At 30.2% G+C, this 17,879-nt stretch overlaps 1 protein-coding gene across 1 annotated transcript in view; it reads right to left on the bottom strand.

Moving 5' to 3' along the window:
* LOC149899860 (uncharacterized) overlaps positions 1 to 14,102 on the bottom strand; it is a 41,729-nt gene extending 27,627 nt beyond the window's left edge. Inside the window, exons 1-2 of the mRNA XM_090114073.1 lie at positions 13,977 to 14,102; positions 13,532 to 13,602 (exon numbers count right to left, since the gene is read on the bottom strand). The gene's annotated coding sequence lies outside the window, so the exon portion shown is untranslated. The remainder of the gene's footprint in view (positions 1 to 13,531; positions 13,603 to 13,976) is intronic.
* Positions 14,103 to 17,879: the final 3,777 nt, after the last annotated feature.

Genomic DNA, 17,879 nt, shown 5'->3' with positions numbered 1-17,879 from the left:
CATTGAATTTCTCAATAATTACAGCTTCTGTTTTATTTAATGAGATGTTATAAATGTCAGCACCATGGAATATATTACTTTACTTTGAACAAATATTGCAATAGTATTCATAACTAACAATTTATTCGTTTCTAAACTAAAAGCACATGTCGTATTGCGCAGATGATTAAAAATAATATAGTGTAGGTACAAGCATGGACCAATATATATCAAGGTACAAGTTAACTTGAGACTCGGCTGCTCGACATATTATGCGATATATTAGTTTTTCCTTAAAAATATTACTAGGTACCCAAAGTAAGTAAAACTGGTACTAACTTAGTTTTAATTACACTCCATTATTTTATTTATATTGGAAAGGTTATATATTATTTTGAAAATATCGTCATCGGCTCAGGCTAGTACAAAAATATACGTGTTTTGTTAATTATTAAAGTAATTAGTATTAGTAGTAATTATTTACGCATAGGTAATACATATAATATAGAAGGTCTTTAAATCTAGAAGCTTGTATTTTAAGATCGATAAGATGGGATGGAACTCTGCTCTACATATGCATAAATAAACGACAATTTCATCAATAATAGAATAACAAATAAAGAAACAGGCGCGGGCGTCAGTCCTAAATTATTATATTATACTAGCTGCTCCGCGCGGTTTCACCCCCGTGGCTCCACTCCTGTTGGTCGTAGCGTGATGATATATAGCCTATAACCTTCCTCGATAAATGGGCTATCTAAAACCGAAAGAATTTTTAAAATTGGACCAGTAGTTCCCGAGATTAGCGCGTTCAAACAAACAAACAAACTCTTCAGCTTTATAATATTAGTATAGATTTATTCCCTACTAAGTGTTTAAGATTATTAATTTATACTACTTTTATACGTATTGTTCTAGATCTTATGAAATGTTTTCTACGGGTCAAAAGACAATAAGTTTTGCACAAGCCGCCTAAAAAGGCATCTCTATTTAAACAATAGATAAAGGATGGGAAAATAATACAAAAAATAACGTAAATTACATTATATTTAGTCACCTGGTGTAATGTGTTAATCAGGCTGATGTTAAGACACGCTAAATGTGAAAAACTCGAGTGTTTTTGGCAATTATTACATCATAAACATTATCTTGTTTGTATTGTTATGGCTTTGTTTTTGTGTGTACGTAATGTTGTATAATTGTGTAGAATTGTAGTTTTGGCTTTAGATATTCACGGAAAACAAAAAAACATGTGAGATTGATGCTATTCGGTACTAAAAAGAATAATCCTAATTATTAATATTATAAATGCGAAAGTAACTCTATCTGTCTGTCTCTTCTTCACGCCTAAACCACTGAACTTGGGTACAGGGTTAGTTTTAGTTTTTGTACAGAGAAAGGACAAATGATTGGAAGGTTTTATCCCGGAAATCCAACGGGAAAGGGAACTATGAGGGTTTTCTTATGAGGAAAGCTAGTATGATAATAAGTTTGCCGTTTAGTGAAATAAAAAAGGGCCGTAGATGATAGGAAAAATATTAAATATTCTTAATTTAAGGTCTTAATTAACGTTAAGTAGGTAACCATTATTTTTTTATTTGTTATCTCGTTAATATTAATTTCATTTCCCACCATAAAGGTAAGGTTACGTACTTGATATAATTGCCCTATTTTTTCAAACTTGACAATGTTCCATTCCATATAGGTACTTATATTTGACAATTTAAAGATGTGCAATATCTAATCTAGTGCAATGACCTCGAAATTCGTTACGTAAGTATAAAAATTGGCAAAGCATTATATATTTTTAAAGTTAACACTATGTTGACAATATTATCGATTACCACATAAATGTGTTGGTTACGTGTATCTAACAAAATACTGTTACTTGTGTCTTCGAATCGATTGTCATAACGATTGTGTAACGGTAATCTCAAAGTATGTGATTGTCTCATTATATTATACTCGCTTCATTGAGCATGATAATGCGGAAAAATACGCTTCTTATATTGTCCATAGCATGTGAAAGAATTATGTGGTAATTATTTGCGAATGCGGTCGTTTAGAGACGTTTTCCTTAAATGTAAGAATTTCCTCTTTGTATTTTTATTATTTGGATAAAAATTGGGGGCAAAAAATTATTAACGACTCATAAAACTTGTTAATTTAAGCAGTTTTAATTTAAAGTAGGTCGATAATCTATACATGTATAATGTATATGATATGTCTTAGATATTTAAAAAATTCTACTACTTAAAAAATTCGCTTATTTATTTATGTATTTATTTGAGCCTTTTAAATAGCCAGAAATTTTATGACATCCAAATGGAGAGATATTTTTGTTTATGGCTTATTTGAATTTCATTAAAAATATTACAATTTTCAATTAAGTACTAGCTTTTCGCCCGCGGCTTCGCCCGCTTTGTCTTGTATACTAAAACATGACTCTATCTATTGAAAAAATCGCATTAAAATCCGTTGCGTAGTTTTGAAGATAGGGACATAGGGACAGAGAAAGCGACTTTGTTTTATACTATATTGTAATGATTGTTAAGTTTTGTACTAGCACCTTGTATACTAATTAGAGAATGCAAACTAATCACGATATCTCTAGCACAGAATCATTCGTGTTACTAGAATTTAAGTGAAATCTTAATGTATGAAGATTCAGATTAAACACCACCACGCTTATTTAACTAATGTTATAAAGAATAAAGTTTGTTTATAATGGATAAATTCTAAAATAAGTGGACTATTTGTTTTAATAATTTATAAGTGCAAAATTTATTTCCTATTGGCTATTATTGAGAAGCAAAGGCTTTTTCTAAATCTTGGTACAACGCAGGCGAATTTGGCGAACGGCTATGTAAAAAAATGGAATTATAGCAAAAGAATAAACATGCAGTATCTATATACATATATAAAACTCAAAGGTGACTGATATAGTGATCTATCAACGCACAGCCCAAACCACTGGACGTATCGGGCTGAAATTTGGCATGCAGGTAGATGTTAGGACGTAGGCATCCGCTAAGAAAAGATTTCCCGAAAGTCTGGCGGGAACGGGGAAAAACGGGGATGCACGTACAAAGTCGTGGGCGGAAGCTAGTAATAAATATAAATTTGACAATAAATTATATAGAAAAAATAATCATGTAGTTTGTGTGTGTTTTATGTTGCATGTTGCATTATAACTTGAGCAATACAATTATGATTGAAAGACTCAAAAACATCGAACACACACAAGAAGAAGATTTCGCAACCACCAATTTCTACTAGAAAGCTCCACCATAAATCGTGTAACTGCCATAAAATGCATGTGGTTCCCACGTGTTCCATAAAACGTTATCTGTCCGTCACTCTGTATCTCCGTAACGATCGTATCGTATGGGAACAGCTTGAAACTGTAATGTAATACGGATGATATAATTTACATTAATATTAATGAATGCCGCAATTCTGTTTTAATGAAACTGCAAAGGTTTGTAATTAAAATGGAGGAAATTTTGAAATTTTTTATGTAAAGTTTTTGATGAAGTATGAATTGTTGCGTTTTATTTAATGTTAGTTGGTAATCTTATCTTATATATAAAAATGAATCGCAAAATGTGTTGGTAAGCGCATAACTCGAGAACGGCTGAACCGATTTCGATAATTCTTTTTTTATTATATTCCTTGAAGTACGAGGATGGTTCTTATGTAGAGAAAACGTAAACATGTACCACGGGCGAAGCCGGGGCGGACCGCTAGTTTTTTATAAAATGCTGGGTGAATTATGGCCTATGGGTACCATATGTCTACTGCCATGATTCTACTAGGTGTGTACTAGTATAGTAGAGAGTCATTGTTTTGACTGACGATATAATAGACTTTAATAATATGTATATCTAATACTGCCCTATCATACATTTTACATTGCCAATATAATATGAGAATGTACATAGTATTTTTTTTAATAAGTACCCGAGAACACAGGTTGTGTTGGAATATTATCAAGAGACGTTATTTAACACAGATTTGCATCGTGAATTCGTTAATATATTCATCAATATTAATTGTATTTATTATTTTGTTCTTAATTGTAGTTATACTAGTATATACGGAAATAGAGAAAATACACATGTCTATATCTAAATTAATTTATAAACACATCACGCGTTTGCACAGTTCTGTATGTATTTTTTTACCCATTCTACAAACCACAATCAAAAATGGTTATATTACATAAATAAAGTTAATTAAAATAAATAGTAAATAAACCATATCCAATGATTTTGAGGGGGAAAGTGGTCGCGTGCAGGTACGCGGTCGCACGCATCTTATGAAAGTTAGATAATGATGTAGGTACTATCATTTGTGCTGTCGGTTATTGGTCTAGTTTGAATTTCATGTCATTCTTCTGAAGAATTTGGTGGTTTAAACTTTTAATGTTGTTGACCGTTAGTAGGTACTTCTTTGCTCCTATCCACTTCCAATTTCAATTAATCCATGTAATTCGGTATTTATAAGAGAAATAAGTATATTTCCGAGGTCAGTGAACCTTTATTGCACTTTTCACAGTGGGCATTTTATTTAATGAATAGAAATAAATCTATAACGAGACGGGATCGATTTTTTCTTTTAAAAATATTATTTGTAATAAAATGCACTTTTCACAATTCTTTCACGCATAACGATTATTCAGATTTCGATGAAATTTTACGCATTGATAAATATTATTGACTGGATATCTATAGATTATAGGTTGTAGGACCGTGCGAAGCTGAGGACATGTAATAACTTTATAGAGTAATTAATGTAATAATAAATATTATAAACCTATCGAATGTCACTAAGCTATGAATCATTAGATTATTTCATGGATCCGGTTCTTTCAATATAAATTAAATGAAGCAGCAAACCTAAAAGGTTAGTTTTTGCATCATGCATTTTATTTAAAAACAAGCTTGAGATCACGACTCTGCGTTAATTGATTAATTGCATAGATCCGATTAAGATCCGCTACATGTTGGTTAAAGTCCTATCAAATTGATGTAGCATTTTCGGATATTATTCGGAACATACAGGCAGTAAACTTACACACATAAAAGGCAGTTAAGTACATATTATATTTAATTTTAATACAATAGTTTATAGTACGTACGTATTATTAAGTTTGCGACTACATACAATATTTTATCTGTAGTTAAGTAAAGTTTGCTGGTAAACGGTAAGGGTATTTCGACAAAAAATCCCCAATAATTAAATTATATAAAGCCCTTTTAGTTGCGTGATAATTAAAAAAAAAACAAAAGAAACACCATATGGTCTATATAAAACACAATAAACAAGTAAATATCAGCTTTCCTTGATAATTATGCACTCACTTTCGATACAGATAACGGCCATGACCTTTAAGATACATCTTAGTACTTATATTTGAAACCTGAGATCCCGTTGACGACATATTTAAAGTTCCGGTGGCCCAGTTAGGGCTGTCAACAGTTTGTTTAAATAATTGTATTTTATTAGCTACTAGCTTTCCGCCCGCGGCTTCGCCCGCTTGGTCTAAAACCTAATAAATTATATACTAAAACCTTCCTCTTGAATCACTCTATCCATTAAAAAAAACGCATCAAAATCCGTTGCGTAGTTTTAAAGATTTAAGCATACATAGGGACATAGGGACAGAGAAAGCGACTTTGTTTTATACTATGTAGTGATGATAGGTATACATGTTTGCTAGGCAATTTTAACTATTATTTTATTTTATAATGGCTTTCCACCCGTAGCTTTCGCCCGCTTCGTTTAAAACCTAATAAATTAACCTTCCTCTTAAAAAAACCGCATCAAAAGCCGTTGCGTAGTTTTAAAGATTTAAGCATACATAGGGACATAGGGACAAAGAAAGCTTTTTCATACTATGTAGTGGTAACTTGGACCAAGTTGCCAGCATAGTGTTTGAATGAATTTATTAATAAAAATTAATAAAAATGCCAAATATAAAAATCCTATTGATTCAGGTTGTTTTACATAGATATTTCTAAGGAGTGGTCTAGATTCTTTTGTAACCTAGTTTATGTAATAAAAGAGCCAACTAGTATTAAACTTGAAGCTATAAGGTTACCTGTAAACTTGTGCAGGATATATACGTTGAGTAACTGGTTGAATAAAAATCAATTAAGAAATTTTTCAATACTAACTTATGTACTTCCTTATGTACTATACGGATGTATTTCAAATATCGGTTTTGCTTTAAATGAACATGTAGATATTACCGTTATTCTATTATATACCGTTAAAAATAATGCCATAATCATCTTGGTTATTTGAATAACAAAAAAATTTAATCGTCTGTCTGTTTTTCCGAAAGTTAGAAATGATTTTGACGGGGCTGTCATTTTTATTTTATTTTCGGCGTTTTTAATTTTTCCTTCTCTATCTATTGGAATTTTAGCCATAATCATAAAGTATTATTTTCATAATCACTAATGCATAAACAGTTATTATACAATATGTATTTCGCAACTTATTTCGTTATAAATATATTATATAGCGTCTATAAAAGGAAGCAGTAACTTGTGTGGTATATGATGAAACATGCATTTATCTTACATAGTATGTGCTTTACCAAAATAAAATTGTTATTGTATTTAAGATATAAATTTTAACTTTAAGGATTTCTTGACGATAACGTGAAAAAAAAAGTTATATTGCTTTTTCTGAGGTGTTGGTAAACTTGACATAGTTTATACAATGGAGGTCTTTTTGAATAATAAGGATGTATTTTGTTTTAATTGTGTGGTAAATACAATTTATTGGTTGAAAAACACATTTAAAAAATTGTATTTTTTGGTTGGATATATGAATTTTGATTTATTTATTTTGAAGAAATACTGAAATTTAAATAATGAAAACCTCGTTTTGAAAAGAAATCGAGTTTTTGTGAATATGCAGTCAAATTTTATGCAAATTTCTAACGAGGTCAACTATTATCATACATATTTTAAAATACTATTGTTACGAGAGTGGTCATAGACTTTATCACTTATTAATATAAAACAGAAAATCTTCCCGCTATCTGTCCCTACACTGCTTTATTTTGACCTACGCAACGGATTTTGATGCAACTTTTTTTAATATACAAAGTGGTTTTCGAGGAAGGCTTATTAATCTGTTAAGTTTAAGGTAAAGTGAACTGAAAGCGATTTATCAAATAAATGCATTCAAATAACATTTGGCAATAGCAGTGATAAGAAACTTCCTGAGGCTGTCGCAAGACGAGACGGCGTGTGGCGAACGACGTCCGTATGGTTTAATTCGTACTCTGAATACGGAAACATAAACGATTGAAACATTATTGTTGTAATGAGTTATGCGAGTGTATTACGATGTATGGAAACTGTGAAACTGCGGCTAATTGCGATATGAAATATTATGTAGTTTTTCGGAGATTTTGAAAGATTTTTAAACAGATGATTCGAGTTATATCATGGATGTAAGTGAAACTAGAGCAACAAAAAAATATTGAATAATATCGTAAAAAGGAACAAAAAATATGTTTTTAATGAAGGTGTTCATCTTTACATGTGTTGTAAACAGAGAAACAAAAATAGAAATCAAATCCATATTTCACAAATTAACTATTTTTGGATGCATTTTAATTTTTAGGTCTTACGAATTACATAATTATCGATTTTTATGATATTAGTGCTCATCTATTTCACTTCTCACGGTCTAAATCTATTAAACATTTCGTAAACATAAATATTTAATTTGAACTTTTTTGCACACCGTACACCTCAATTAAGTTGCAATCAGTAGTTGTCGTATAATTCGCTACAGAAACATCGCATTAATATACAAACTTCATAATTTTATTTCGCCATTAGTTCGAAATAAGCTTAATGATGTTTTGACACAAACATTTTGTTTGCAAACCGTACTGTTTTTGCTATAATCTGTGCAGTTTCGTATGTTTAATTTTAAATTAGGGTTTATAAAAATTTACCTAAATCGAAATATTTATTCAATTTTAGTGTTCAAACTCTAAAGAACATAATATGCCATCACACTCTACACTACATAAATACATAGTTGTGTTTGAATGTATTGCAAAAGACACAAAATGAGATTACTACGCAGGTAATAAATGCTAATGATAGGATTCAGGATTCTTGAATAATTAAAACTAATAATTATATAGCATGCATACTAGCTAGTAGTGCTACTATCAAGAACTAATTTAAACCCATTGCGAAAGTTTGTGAAGATGGATGTATGTGTAGGTGTGTATGTTTGTTACTCTTTCACGCAAATACAACTGAACCGATTATAATGAAATTTAGCACAGATATAGAGGGTAACTTGGTTTAACACGAAGGATAGGTTTTATCCCGGAACAAAAGGAACTATGCGTATGCGGGTTTTTCTTTGAAAGCGAGGACGAATTAAATATATCAAATGAATAAAAATGCTATTTCTACAAACTTTACAATAAATAATTTTAAACCCAAAACATTGACTATAAACTACTAAACATGAATTCATTACATATCCACATTACCACAATATGTAAATAACTTAGTAGCAACTAATGCAACTTGACTAACATCTAATCTAAGCCAAATAAGTGAGATGACGTACAAAGACTAATGATTATGGCCAGATGGCCAATTTCCCTAAAGGTCGATGAATAATGCCCACTGTAACTGTGTTGCAAAATATATAATAATGTAGTTATGTTATAAGAGGTTGCGATTTATTGATGAATAGTATTAAAGTTAGAAGAAATATTTTTTTGTAGGAATAAAATATCTTAAAATAAAATATTATAATAAAATCAATTAAGCAGTTTATTATGGATATTTGAGTGACGTTACTGATATATTCGACGACGTTCGACGACGCGGTTGGCGCAGTGGTAAAGTAACTGCCTACTGAGCCGACGGTCCCGGGTTCGATCCCCGGTCAGGGCAAATATTTGTGTGATGAACTCAATTATTTGTTCTTGGGTCTGGGTGTTATTATCTATATATGTATTTATTAAATATTATATTTATCGTCGCCTAGTACCCACAACACAAGCCTTAATTGAGCTTACTGTGGGACTAGGTCGATTTGTGTAATAATGTCCTATAATATTTATTTATTTTATTTATATCTTTATTAGCACGGTACGACCGCAATAATATGAAAATAAATAAATGACGAAGAAGCCTTTTAAGTCTACATAATAAAAATAACATTCAACTTTATATTTTATTTTCAACTAAATAAATAATACAAAAGTAACATTACAATCCCCCAAGCAACATCTTGGGGCCAATAAATATGCCTATTCACTACTCTTATTCAAAGCTCATTCCCTCATAACTTGTACCACATCCGAATAACATATGAAGCAACGGACGGACAGAAGCTAATCCCATTCAATATATTGTTACGGTTCGGTGCCAATCACATGTATTAGCCGATATTTATTTATAATGACTAGAATTAACACCTCGCTTCGATGAATATTCAATGGTCACATCTTTGTATTTTGCAAGACAATTTTCTTAATGTATTGAAATTTATAATTGCGAATGTTTTAGAGCGATTACAGTAGGCTCTTCTTTTTCAAATAATGATATCGAGAATGTTAGCAGTAGGTACTTATCTAAATTATTTTTAATGTGTGGTTAGAAATTACATCTATTACATTTTCCTCATTTTTGTGTTTATGTAATTATAGAAAAAATATTAAAGGTATCTTCAATTATGTTTCGTACATTGAATAAAGATTTATTAATGATGTGCTGTAAGATCGAATTCCTTTCCTTATTTCCTTGTAGTTTTTTTTAGTGTTATTGTTATTATGTTGTTGACTATCTTTCATGTTAAATTATTTAAAAAGTATAATAAATAAAGTATATAATATGTTTTCAATTTCATTAACTTGGTATCAAGGACGTTACTCAACCGGTTTGTACAAAAAACTTGAAAGTGAATAATTTAAATTTTAAAACAAAAACAGATTTTAGTTAACGAAAAATTTCTTCCTGTATCACGCGTAATGTTCGATATTTTTGTTTTTCGTCAACATTGAGATATCGAGATTAACTTTAGATTGACTTGCCTTTATATATTACGATTTTTGAAGCTATTTAAGGGGCCTAGATTTTTTTTTATCGCCTGATTGGGAAGCGCTTGACCACGATCTCGCCTGATGGTAAGCTGTGGCCTAGTACTCGTCGGGGAACAATTAGAGCTTAATGGGACATACTTTTTTTAAGAAAATTATAACAATATATTTTGCTATTAGCTTTCATACAAAACTATATACTCGTCTAGTTTATTATGATAGTCAAAGAAATATTAGTCTAATATGACATTCTAGGGAGAGTGTTGTTTGATGTTTGCGAATATTATTAAGATTCTAGTTACTTGCAAATCAAGTTTGGTTAAAGTTGCGTTTACACTTGGGTTGAATAGTTTTATCATTGGACAACTATATTATTTAATTTCTCTTATAATGTATTGGTATTAATGTAGAGTTTAGTATTTCGGTTAGGTAGGTATATATATACAAATCTTCTTTGTTATCTTTGAATTAAAATATTATATCTATTAATAATATGGACTTCACAAGTTTTCGTGTCATATTTAGAGTAAAAATCGATCGATTATGCTATAGAACTCTAATATGTAACAGAAAATAAAGCATAGTCTCCATAAACATGTTGAATATGTTGGTGAGAACTCACCTTTAGGGTCTGGGTCAGTTTCGACCGTGCATTCCCGGTTTACAGCAGGAAGGAAAATAATTACATACATTACGTAATTATTACATGTGTGGATTGCCTTTTAGAGAACTACAAGTACCTTATGTATAATATTTATCGGATGTCATTAAAATAATTTAAAATACGCGTGCTTATTAATATGTTGTTTTAATATTAAACATAATATTGCATAATGCACAAATAATATTTTACATACTTTACTTATATGATATTTTCCCAAAATTTATTTCGTTGAATTCTTTATTTTCTATTGATTATAAAACTTTTAAATTGGTTCATTAGCTATTAAAATAATCATAAATAACTAAATTATATTTTTATCGCCGATATAAGAGAATATACTTTTTGCTCCCACCCTTATACTTTTAAAGGCAAAAACTCTAGTTCTAACTATAAATAGAACTCGAAGTAATAAAAACTTAGTCTTCTTTATATACTAGGTCATAGAATGATATTTATAAAATAAGGATATTGGTTTCCTCATACTTTACCGATCTGCGACTGCATCAAACCTTATTAGAAAACATCTTTACATAATTTATTTATTAATTTACGTCTTAGTGTGAAATAAATACATCGAAATTCGAAGAAGGTTATACAATCTTAGTATACATATATTATACTGTTAGTTATATACAAGTCTGTCTAGATGCTAAGCTAACATAACACTATAATGTTATATTTTTTATATTTATTAGATAATATATTATTTCAAAACGATGATCGAAGTGTGCCTATTTCAATAATTAGTGACATTTTATTACATTTTTATAACGCTGCCAAAAATTAGGTATAAAATTATGCATGTACATAACTTCATTTTTTGTAATTTTGGTATGATTTATATTCGCGTTTTAGCACAGTTCTAGTTATCTTGTACATGAATATTATTCTTATAAGATAATTGTTAATAACTTTTTTTATCTTTAAAAATAGTTATTGTTTTTTTTTGCATTAATTCAGAATTTTTTATTTTATCTTTGAAGCAACAAATCTTCATATTAATGTTAAATTTTAACACCTTTTACATTTTATACACAACATAATATAAAATAAATATGTTTTTCTTTTCAATTAAAAGAACGATTCCATAGAAAAAAAAATTTGCTCTACAACTCTAAAGATAAATCAACACAAATCAGTACAAGTACATCGCATCGATAATAGCTAGTAATTAGTGCAACATTAACTCAGTTATGCGACACACACAATCTTCATTATCTCATGAGATTATGAGATATGAGTAAAAACATCCAACGTCAGAAAAAAGCTTGAGCGTTGCAATAACGTTAGATTTAATGTAGATAAATGCGACCTAATGATCTAGTTTTTTAAACGTTTTCTTTTAAGAAAAAATGAAAAGACTAAGGTGATCAATTGAGCTCTAACTTCCTGATTTTTATATTGAGTGTCTTATAAATGTTCGAGAATGATAAGTATGCAATTTTAATTGATAGTTTCCTGAAATACGTCACACTATTTTTTATTAATAGCAGTGTGAATTTTCCGGGGTTATTTTTAGTAAAGTACTTTAACTCTATATAGAGTAACTACCTAAAGTTTTGAAGTTGACGTTCGCTCTATCTTTTGATTAATTACCAGAAATAGTAGAGACGGTAAATTATATTGCTTCTTTCATTTTTTTAAGATTTACTTTCGATATAGATTATACGATTATTTTTATTACTTAAATAATATGTACTAAATTTATATATCGATTAAACCAGCTTTAAGAGCGTATCAACAAGATAACCTAGAGCACTTAAAATAACACTTGTCCATACGAATGTTGACCTAATTCATATATGTTTGTCTTCACCCAAATTACAATTAGCAATATTGTGTGAATAAAAACAATATCACATGGGAATCTCTTGTGAAACGGCATGAGAATGGACGCCGGCCTTGAGAGGTGCCGCGGCTTGCGATGTCCCTAATTCACTCTTAAATATCAAAGAGATGTACTGTAACTGTGTTAAGGTAATTTTGGTAGATGTTTGCATGTTTTGATAATTGAGTTTGTCTTGAGTCTTCTGTGTGTCTCTATAGTATGGAGAGATAAGAGTTTTTTTTTAAATTAAAATACTAAATATATTTATTACAGTTAGTATCCTTAATTACAAAATTTAGCACAGTTGAGCGACGTCTATTTGAACGCTTAAGCTATGATTAACCTCTTGAATAATTTTAAACTGTTTTCAAAATATTAGAAATTTGCATACGATAGATTTGTAATAAATTCTGAGAATAGAATCTAAAAGTCAAAGGTTGCTCTTATATAATAATGCTAATACATTCACAAAGTGTAAAAGTTCGATGTAAAAGGAATAGTAAGCAGTGATATCAAGGAAATCATGTAATATAGGCAATAAAACATGCAGAATTCTTCGCTCGTAGAAAAGAGTTCAACGAGCCTTCGCGTGCTCGATACATTACGTGTGATTTACACGATCTTAATTTGAGAGTGATAATGAAATATAGATACATTAATTATTATATGTCATAATTGTACATAATAATAAAATTTATTGCGTATAAATTATTTAGCGCAAATACACTTGATTCAGTAATTTGTTTAAATACTTTCATTTAATTTAAATTTTGTATGTTAACAAAGTTACCGTAAAATACTTAACAGAATTATAATTGATAATAAATGTAAATGATAATATTTACAAACATTAATTAATATTAATGCATCACATGAAATTAATTATCAGTTCAAATAGTAATTTTAACTAAACAACCATTTACGCTTAAATAAAGTTAACAAATGCAACACTTACCCAATATAATCTTCCAAACACACACAAATCACTGCACAAACACTAACGCGTACTTTCAAACTGTTTAAAACCTGGAAAAATATAAGACAGATGACATAACCTATCTTAATGCCTATCAGTTCCTAGTCCGTAACGTTGTTTCAAAAAAATTATATTGTCGCAGTGTGGGAAACGCTCTTACGCAAACAATACGTAATTAAAAATTGTTTCGCCCACATATAAAATCTTTGTCACACTTTATTTGCTGTATTTTATTAATTTTAATGCTAATTAAAGTGATTTGTGCGTCCAATTAACATTTTACGACTCCCAAAAATTTGGATATAAAATTGCGAAAAACGCTCTATAATTTGGGAAAACGCAACCAGTTTTATGTTCAAGAGATCTTCAACTATAGGTAGGTGATAGTGAAATAATATATTAAAAAAACAGGTTGAAAGCACACCTTTCGCGGACGTTAGGCACCGCGAGTGAAGACGACCGAGTGAGTTGTGGATGAGCACGGGCTGCGCCGGCGCACATCGAGTGGGGAATGAAAGTAAGGGTGCTGTGTCAAGGCTCGATATTTTCCATTATTCTGTTGCGCAACAGTTCATAATTTGAACTATTTTAATGAACGTAACTAGGTGATAATACGATTTGCAATGATCTTTGTGGTGTCCAATCATTGACGTGGATGGTCTGGATGTATGGTCAATGGTGATATGCAATAAGTGTGTGGTCATTGTACTAATGTTATAAATACGAAAGGAACTCTGTGTGTTGCATTTTTATGAAAGAACTGGAACGGATTTGTATATATAGAATAGATGCATTTTGAGAGCAGGGGATTACCATGATGTCTTTAGCTTTACCATGATGTTTTTAAATGTGGAGGAAATATGATGGTTTACATGAATTTATTTTTAATATAATAATAATATATGGTTTACATGATTTTATTTATTTACTGAAATAAGTACTTTTTCACCATTATCACAGCTTTTATAGGTACCATCCTAATTTAAGTTTATGGAGATACACTTTTTGTGTTCCAAATTTACAACATCGAATTTTGATATTCGTTCTTATGAATTTTAATCGACTGAGTTCGATATTATGTATGGAGTCTAATCCACCCTTTTTCTTTCTTTTTACTATATCAACCTTATGTGCGTATGTGCACGCTTTGCGTATCTTCGAGTGCTGCGCTTTTATGAATTAAACTCTAGGTGAGTGAGTGAGAGAGTCTAGATGTTCGTCTTACCGTTATCAATACAGTAATATAGGTCCAACAAAACAATTACAATTAAAACACGACTAAATACAAATTCTATTGAATGGATCTGAAAAAAATGTCTAATCTTAGTACAACAATAACCACTTTAACCTTTGTTCCAGCCTTGCAGACATACAAACATACAATGGTTCACAGCGATAAGTCATAATAACGACAATTTATATAATGTAATCTGATAATGATAAAACTTCCAAAGTTACATGTTTTTTGGTGCGTTTAAAAATTTAATTGCTGTCAATTTTTTATGGCGTTTATATTGTTTGATATTGTGATTATAAGTTAATTAAATAAAATATGGTTTAAGTTGTTTATTGTTTTTATTGTTAACGTTTTATCGATAACGTTTATCTTATCTTAATCTTAATACTATTATAAAGGCGAAAGTTTGTATGGATGTATGGATGTATGGATGTTTGTTACTCTTTCACGTAAAAACTACTGAACCGATTACACCGATTATGAAATTTAGCACACATATAGAGGGTAACTTGGATTAACACATAGGATAGGTTTTATCCCGGAAATCCCACGGGAACGGGAACTATGCGGGTTTTCCTTTGAAAATGCGGGCGAAGCCGCGGGCGGAAATCTAGTTTGTAATAAAGTACCTACCTAGTGCTTGTTTTACGACGATGTCTGCTGCGCGGTTAGCGTCTATGGTCGGTGAATAATATTGCGTGAATCAAACAGTGTCGGTTCGATCTCCACTTTACAATAACAACAAAAACTTGAAGATATTTTCATATTTGTTAAGACAAATTGTGTTTTCATAGTAATACAATATCTATATTAGGTAAATTTTCTGCATTGTATATTGTGTATTTTCTGCATTGTATATTGTTATTGAAGACCTAAATAACAACTCTATATAAGGAGTTTTTGTCAATTTAATATCTAATGGAAATTTATTGATATTTTTGAATAATTAGTGTAGCTTTCACGTGTACAAAAGATTAAGAAACTATGTTATAAGGAAAAGCCCACAGATATCGGCTAAACTAAATCATTATGAGGGTATTACAAAACGCTACAAGATGATTCGCACATTTAGAATAGCCCTAATGTACCGCCATTTTGTATAAAAGCCGTACTATGATTGATTCCTTTGTAAATTATGTATTACAATATTTCCTACATTTATTTATTTATATGTTGCAGCTAAAGGGAATAATTCGCCTCTACATTTTTCGCTATACCCAAATGTACTATTGACTTCATATAATACATATATTAAATTTTAAACTACTACTAGCTTTCCCGTCATACGTTGACTTAGGGGTATGAAAAATAGATGTTGGCAGATTCTCTGACCTACCCGATATGCACATTAAATTTCATGAGAATCGGTGCAGCCGTTTCGGAGGAGTATTGTAACTAACATTGTGACAAGAGAATTTTGATCATCTATTGACACTATTGTTCTAGATCACAGTAAATATTTCTAAAAGAAAATTTTAAATATTCTTACTGGTTTGTATCTACAATTTTTGATATAAAGATAAAATGGTCAACAACCATAACCCTTGTTTTTTAAAATAATACTTAATCATAATCAAATTCACCTTTTGATTCTCACAGATGGTTTTGAAATATCCTATTATATTAGTTATGGAAATAAAACTACTCGTGACACTCAAAATAATGCGTGATGATGCTTGCTATAATTTGAATTATTATTAGTGCAATATTTTTAACCTTGGGTAGAATATTATCCAATTGAATATATTATGTTTTGATATATTACCAACGTTTGTTTATTTAAAGGCAAAACGAGTTAGTCGAGAGATTTATAATAATTTTCACACATACATTTTATGATACATTTCTTCTTACATCAAACGCACATAGAGCTAGATCAAGAGCAAGTAATATTATATTACTATTCTTTTAAAACTCGTATTCATTGACCATTGTTGTTCAGTATTATTACATTGCATAGAATCTTTACGGACGAACTAAGAACAACAAAAGAATGTTTTACGCCCGTTTACACTAAAATAATTTGACATAGTGGGGCTAGAATGAGCATTCGCTCGTTAGATGTAAATGCACCGTAAGATTTCAGTGATGTGTATTGATTTGGTTTGCTGATAAGAATTGAAGCCGATGCCTGTTAATATAAAACTTTATTTTATTGTTAATAACTGTGAATAACCATTTATTTAATGTAAGAAATCTTATATATAAAATTCTCGTGTCACAATGTTAGTCTGCATACTCCTCCGAAACGGGTGGACCGATTCTCATGAAATTTTCTGTGCATATCGGGTAAGTCTGAGAATCAGCCAACATCTATTTTTCATATGTACCACGGGCGAAGCCGGGGCGGACCGCTAGTAACAACTAAAAGGCAAAGCTTTTCAGTCATACTCAGTTCAGAAAACTGAACGTACTGAACTCATATTAGTTTTCGTACTTTCAATTAGACATGTTCTAGAAGCACTTTTGAATCATCATAACATAATTTTACCATTTACCACCGATTAGAAAAAAAGTTTCTACGAAGAAGAAACGACAAGAAACTCTATTGTTGGAACTACTACTAATTCTAACAAAGTAATTCATGCTAGATAGTTTACTTATTGACAGATTTTGAGATTCACCTGTAACACGATAAGTGAGTGCAAATTCAAGCATTCATATTATTGAAAGCCGTCGGAGTGACCTCTATTGTTAATAGCTGAATAAACTTTATTTCTATTTTGAAATCGTATTTAATAGATTTATAAATTTAATAACGTCTTTTAAACTCTGGTCATGAAAAGATTATTATTGTCTATTAATTTAATAAGCTTAATTGTAGAGTAACTATTTAGAACGATTGTTCGTATTGTTGATTATGTCTGCTGGGCTGATCTCATATTTTTTCTTTGTTTGTTTAATAGAATACTAAAAATAATGGCTTAATTCTACACAAGTATTTTGCATTTTGTCCGTACTCCTACTTTTTGATTGCACTTTTTGATAGGCAATTTATCATAGACGTATTTGTTCAAAAATTATATAAGATAAAAATACATCTCATTTGGTTATCAGGGTGATGGTTTTCCCTAATTCGGATCATAGACT

Source organism: Colias eurytheme, chromosome 20, assembly GCF_061535395.1.
Source record: "Colias eurytheme isolate Ceu_HAF_F1 chromosome 20, ilColEury1 Martin Lab GWU primary, whole genome shotgun sequence".
NCBI classification, from domain to species: domain Eukaryota; kingdom Metazoa; phylum Arthropoda; class Insecta; order Lepidoptera; family Pieridae; genus Colias; species Colias eurytheme.
This window is presented reverse-complemented; position numbering and strand designations above follow the sequence as displayed.